Source organism: Chenopodium album, chromosome 5, assembly GCF_948465745.1.
Source record: "Chenopodium album chromosome 5, dcCheAlbu1.1, whole genome shotgun sequence".
Lineage (NCBI taxonomy): Eukaryota > Viridiplantae > Streptophyta > Magnoliopsida > Caryophyllales > Amaranthaceae > Chenopodium > Chenopodium album.
Window position 1 is genome coordinate 7,494,692 of NC_137838.1, and position 6,739 is coordinate 7,501,430.

General features: G+C 33.6%; 1 pseudogene; it reads left to right on the top strand.

The window, feature by feature from the left end:
- Positions 1–781: 781 nt before the first annotated feature.
- Positions 782–2,181, top strand: LOC145632508 (1-aminocyclopropane-1-carboxylate oxidase homolog 3 pseudogene; annotated as a pseudogene).
- Positions 2,182–6,739: the final 4,558 nt, after the last annotated feature.

Below are 6,739 nucleotides of genomic sequence, written 5' to 3' on the forward strand. Positions count from 1 at the left end.
TCTTAGCTTTCTTATTCTAGAGACCGCTTTTAATAAAGCAGTTTCTTTGCCAAAGAGACCGCTGCGCTAGAGACCGCCTCCAAGGCAGTCTCTTTGGCCAATTTTGACGGATCTCTTTGGCCAATTTTGTAGTAGTGCAAGTTCAATTCCTAGCTACAAGCACGTTTACTTTTATATTGAAGGGTTGGCATGTGACACGAATGTAAAACACTTGTCTAAGAGGAGGGTGTCATGCATGTGAGCACATAAGCTCTTTCAGATAGGAACGCCAAATAGTATAAATTGTTGATAACGTTAATGCATATGGATAAGCACATGGATTAGGCTAAGTCAATCAAGTCAATGCTTAGATTAATCTAAATATTGTTAATGCACATGAATCTCTACGTACATGATTTGAAAGCGAAATTACGTACACATGCATATGGATCCATTTCTACGTATGTGTCACGTAGCTCATAAACTCTCTTAGACAGAAACACGTAATGGTTTAAATTGTAAATAACGTTAATGCATATGGATGGATTAGGCTAAGTCAATCAAGTAAATGCATAAATTAATCTACATATTGTTAATGCATGCAATGGTTTTCTACGTATGTGAGTGGAAAGCGTAATGAATCATTACGTACACTTGACTATAAATTTGTTTTACTAGCTTCTCCATGCAAGCACTAACTCTTAATACGTCCAAAAAAAAATCAAAAGGAAACTCCTATTCATTTCATATTGTCCTTCCATAATAAAGCTTGTAAGATTCAATAATGAGCAACCAAGGTAACATGAATGACACACAAAGTATGTATGATCGAAGTAACGATCTCAAGGCGTTTGATGAAGAGAAAACTGGGGTAAAGGGGGTGGTAGATGGAGGAATAGGAAAGGTTCCTAGCATATTTGTTAGACCACTTGAGGATCGCTCTAAGGATTTAGGTATAAACGCTAAAAATATAAGTGTACCTGTTATAGATTTTGCTCAAGTTGGTGAAAGTGATTATCAAACTGCTAAGATTATAAAAGAAATCATTTCAGCATCTCAGAAATGGGGATTTTTTCAAGTGGTAAATCATGGAATTCCATTGAAGTTGTTGGAAAAGATGATCGAAGGAGTTCGAATGTTTCATGAGCAAGATGCAGAGGCTAAGAAGCAAATCTATAGCCGTGATTATTTCTCAAAGAATGTCACTTTTCTTTCCAACCATGACTTGTATCAATCAAAAGCTGCTAATTGGAGGGATACTTTCTATTTCAATGCTCTAACAGGTGAAGTTGATCCTCAAGAGCTTCCTCAAATATGCAAGTGAGTTACTTAGTCTTTTAAATTTTATCAATTAAAATATGTAGTATATACTCTATGTTCTAGTACTAATTCATGTTGCTCTTGCTTTGTTGTATGTATTTAAAGTTTCACTTGATTAAATGTATTAAAAAGAAATATAATTTTGCAGGGATGTGACACTAGAATATGTTGACCATATGGTTAAGTTAGTTAACAACATACTCATGTTGTTATCAATGGGTCTTGGACTCAAACCAAAACATCTTGAAGAACTCGATATTAGCAAAGGGTGGTCCTTAGCTTGCCACTATTACCCAACCTGTCCAGAGCCACAATTGACCCTGGGAACCAGTGGACATGCTGATATTACATTCATCACGGTACTTTTACAAGATCAAGTTGGAGGCCTCCAAGTTCTTCATGAAAACCAATGGGTTGATGTTGAACCTATCACCGGCGCCTTGATTGTTAACATTGGGGATGCACTTCAGGTATCAATCCTATTTTTAGACTTAAATTTAAGTTCTAAGTTTGGATCTGAATACATAGGTGAATAATTTTAGTTTGTTTGACATTATTATTATGATATATTGCATGAACCTAAATTAGAAGTTCTAATACTTTATTACTTCAATTTGTATTCAGATTGTATCTAATGGCCTACTGAAAAGTGTCTACCATAGATCAACTGTGAATAATGTTGTACCAAGGATTTCCATTCCATTTTTTGTTCAGGGCCTTTTTTCATCGAAGAAAATATATGGTCCAATCAAAGAGTTAACATCAGAAGAAAATCCACCTCTCTACCGTGAATTTTCAAGTGAAGAGAACCTCACATACCTTTTCTCCAAATCCCTAGATGATATTGGAATTCATCATTTCAAGCTACCTTCATTGTCCTGAAGATGGAAGATGTAAATCTGACTAATAAAGATGGAATATTACAAGTTACAACAATGTTGTTTGGAGTACCATCATAATCTGTACTCCACTACTCCTATTTAAAGATGATCTATATGCAGCAATAAAGATCCGCTCTTATAATAAATTATTATCTATTTGTCCATTATTTTCCTTGGCGTGATGCTTTATCATTGTACTCGTATTATATATTGTACTCCGTAATTTTTTTTTTTTTTTAATTTATGTAATGAATTCAGCATTCATTTATTTTACAGCTTTGTTTGAATATCAACATGTTACCTACGTTTGTGTCAAAAAAAAAAAAAAAAAAAAAAAAAAAAACATGTTACCTACCTACGTTTAATTAATTAATTTTTTTTTTTGTTCCTCTTCATTTTCATATATATTGATTTAAGAATTAAATATTCGTTATACACGATAACTCTTAATGTTACATAATACTCGTACTATTAATACACGATACTCATGAATGATAAATGTCCTAACCTTGTTTAAAGTTTCGAATCTCACCAAGGTTTTTTTTTTTTTTTTTTTTTTTTTTGGGGGGGGGGGGTCAATCATTGGTTACAATTTGCACACCTGAGATAAGGTGGTCAGTTTGGATATAATGCAACCTTATGTATAATTAAACTACAAGTAGTAATTAATTAATAGGTCACCTCTTGACCCCAATTCAATAATACTGTAATATAAAAAGGCCAATCATGTGATTAAAATTGTATCAAAGCTTTTCCTTTACCAAAAAAAAAAAAAACAACGTAGAAATGATGTAAGTTAAATACTCTTTCCGCTCCTTTATTTTATATCTTAATTTTTATTTATTTATTTATTTTTTTTTTTTAAGAAAGAAATTCGAGTTAAAACTTAAACACAAAATATTGACTAACCTACGTCATTTGCCTTTAGTTTGCTAATTGCAATCAAGGATAAATGCAACTAATCATCTGGAATTAAACTTTTGAAGTTTTAGACTTTTAATGGAAGTAGAAAAAGTATGGTGGTTTACCCAATAACAATAAAGGCATGCAGCACTTATGGTGGGCAACTTGCTAATTATGATTTGTATATGGAAGAATTGATTAGCATAATCAATATTTTAATCTTATACTCCTTGACTAATTATCGTCCCGGACAACGCATGCACTAAGTTTTTTTTTTTTTTTTTTTTGGCTAATAATATTTGAAGCAAAAACTCTTACAACTTTTTAAATGTTTTTTTTTTTAAAGAAAATGTTATACATAGCCTTTAGGGATACATATAAGCATTAAATACACACTAAAAATAGTGCAAAGTTAGGAAATCATAAAAATATAAACACTAATTACACTGATTTAAACGTGTTTTTGTCATGAATTCCTAATTTTATACAATTTCAAGAGTATATTTAATGCTTATATATATCAATTAGGGAGTTAGACTACATATAACATTATCCTTAAAAAATTATATTAATACAGAGTATAATCTCTGCATTGAATTAAGGTACAATATTAATTGTTCAAGACAATTTGTATTACAATAAGGTGTCCAAGATATACATGTCTAACACTTATGCATTTTTTTTTAATAGACTTATACATTTGGAGTAGTGATAGGCCACTAATAGGTATGGGCTTGTTGGGCACATATCGGAGACAAAAATGTAATTTTGCGTATTACTTATCATGCTGTAAAAAAATAGTCTATCTCCTCTTAATAACAATATTCAACACTATAATAACTATATACAAATAAAAATAACAGTATACCACTAGTAGAAAAATAGCATTAGGCACCCCCCATATGGCACCGGTTCAGGCCAAACCGGTGCCAAAAATCGGCCCAAAATTGGGCGAGTTTTTAAACAAAGGGAAAAGGCACCGGTTCAACTCAAACCGGTGCCAAAAACATAAAGGCCACCGGTTTGAACCGGTGCCTTTGTGAACCGAACCTTTTAATTTAATTATTAAAAAAAAAAAACCGGCCTTATATCTCTCTTTAATTAAAACCCTAAAATCTAAGCTTGCTCCTTCTCTCTCCTCTCAGTCCGCCTCTTTCACTCTCTCCTCTCCCTTCTCTCTCCTCTACTCTCCCTTCTCTCTCCCCAGCTCTTCTTGCCTTCTCGATCTCTCCGTCCCAATCACTTCTCTTTCTCTACAACAACAACAACACCACCGCAACAACAACACCACCACCGCAACAACAACAACACCACCACCGCAACAACAACAACAACAACATCGTAACAACAACAACAACATTAAGGGTTTTTTGTTTCAATTTTTTTGCGTTTCTGGGTTTCAACATTAAGGGTTTTTTGTTTCAATTTTTTTGCGTTTCTGGGTTTTTGTTTCACTTCTCTTTCAATTTTTTTTGTTTTCTGGGTTTTTGTCGATTAAAATCCAAGTAGTAAGGGTTTTGTTCGATTTCATTTTTTGTTTTCAGATTGGGTTTCTGGGTTTTTGTTTTCAGATTGGGTTTTTGTTTTTGCGTTTCTGGGTTGTTGTTTTCAAATTGGGTTTTTCAGATTTGGGTTTTTTTGCGTTTCTGGGTTTTTTTTGCGTTTCTGGGTTTTTACGTTTCTGGGTTTTTGTTTTCAGATTGGGTTTTTGTTTTTGCGTTTCTAGGTTTCTGGGTTACAATTTCAGTTTTTTTGCGTTTGAATTTTTTTTTCAATTTTTGGGATTAAAATCTGGGTTTTTTTTTTTCAAAGCTTAATTGTATTAATGTTTTTTTTTTTTTATTTTATAATTGGTGCAGATATGTTATTCAGATATGAAATCGAAGAAGCAAGATACAAGAATGAATGGTGTTTTTTTTATTTATTTTTTTTATTAACAACATTGTAATTTTTTTTTTAAAAATTTATATTGTAATTTTTTTTGTATTTATATGTTGCAATTTTTTTTTTTTTTTTGATTATGTATTGCAAATTTTCGATGATATTGATGTTGCAAATTTTCGATGATATTGACGTTGTTTTAATCGATATTCGATTTATGTTACGTTTTGATGTTGTTATGTATTTTAGACTATTTAATTTTTAAGTGGAAAAAACAAAAACAAAAAAAAAAAAAAAATTTGGCACTTTTGGCACCGGTTAACCGGTGCCAAAAGCAACAAATTTTTTTTTTTTTGCCATTTTTTGCACCGGTTAACCGGTGCCAATTCCGAGTTTTGGCACCGGTTTGAACCGGTGCATTTTTAAACCCTTTTTGGCACCCCCCACATTGGCACCGGTTCAAACCGGTGCCTTATGCCGGGTTTGAACCGGTGCCAAATTCATTTTTTCACGTAGTGTACAAACCAATAATTACAGTATACAACCTAAGCTAATAATAACAGTATACAAATTAATAATAACTTAGCACCGACAAACAATTAACGTCGTCAATCTTCGACCAAACTTCGGCAATTTCCAGTTTCCAGCATAAAACTCATCGTTTTCAATGGCTAGAGCCATAAATCCCATGGGAATTAAACTCCAGCTGAACGTACTCCATAGCATTGCTCACTCTTTTATTTTTGGGTTATATTTTTTGGGTGATTTACGGTGATTTCTAACGAAGGTGGTTGCGTGTTTCTGGGTTTCGACCAAGGTGGTGGCTCCGTGGCTGGTGGGGTGGGTTCCTTGTTGTTGGAGGTGGAGGTGTGGTGGGCGAAGGTTTGGCCGGCAATGGGAGCTATCCCTGGAGGTGGGGAAATGGTTTAAGGGAGGAAGAAGATGAAGAGGAAAGGGAAAAAAAGGGGGGGGGGGGGGGAAGGAATTTTATTTTTTATTTTTATTGTGGTATGGATAACTCTAGCCCAACCTGGTAGTGGGCTATAGTTACTCATATACATTTGTAACTTGTAAAGTTGCAAGAGTTTATTTTTAAGTACCTTGAAACATTTTGCATTTGATGAATGGTCACAAGTTCAATTCCTAGCAACAACCATGTTTATTTTTTATGGTGAAGGGTTGACATGTGATAAGAATATAAACCTTTGTCTAAGAGTAGGCCAGAATTTCATGCAACTAGGGATGACAATTTAATCCGAGCTCGATTCGAATCTGATCCGATCCGAAGGAAAAAAATCCGATTCGAATCCGTTTAAAATTAGTCCAAATTCGAATTCGATAAAATAGATCCGAATTCGAATAGGAGGTGGATCGGACTTGGACCCTACGCAAAGTCCGACGGAGTCCGATCCGAGTCCGAATCCGAGAGTATAAACATATGCTCTATAACTTAGGACAATTATTTGCTTGTTTTGTAGCAAAATTTTATTATATAACTTAGTTTATAATTTAAATATGTTATGTTTATACTTTAATTAGTATGACAATACAAGCAATTATAGGTATATGAGATTACAAAAAATAAAAATAAAAAAAATATTCGGATCATTTTGGAGGTTCGTATAAACGGACTGGATTTGGATCCGAAAATTACTAGTCGGATCGGATTCAGACTCGGATTTATCCGACTCGTAATTTTCGGATTCAGATCCGAGTCCAGGGTCCGTTTACTAAACGGGTCGGATTCGGATTTAGCCACATCCGACCCGAATCCG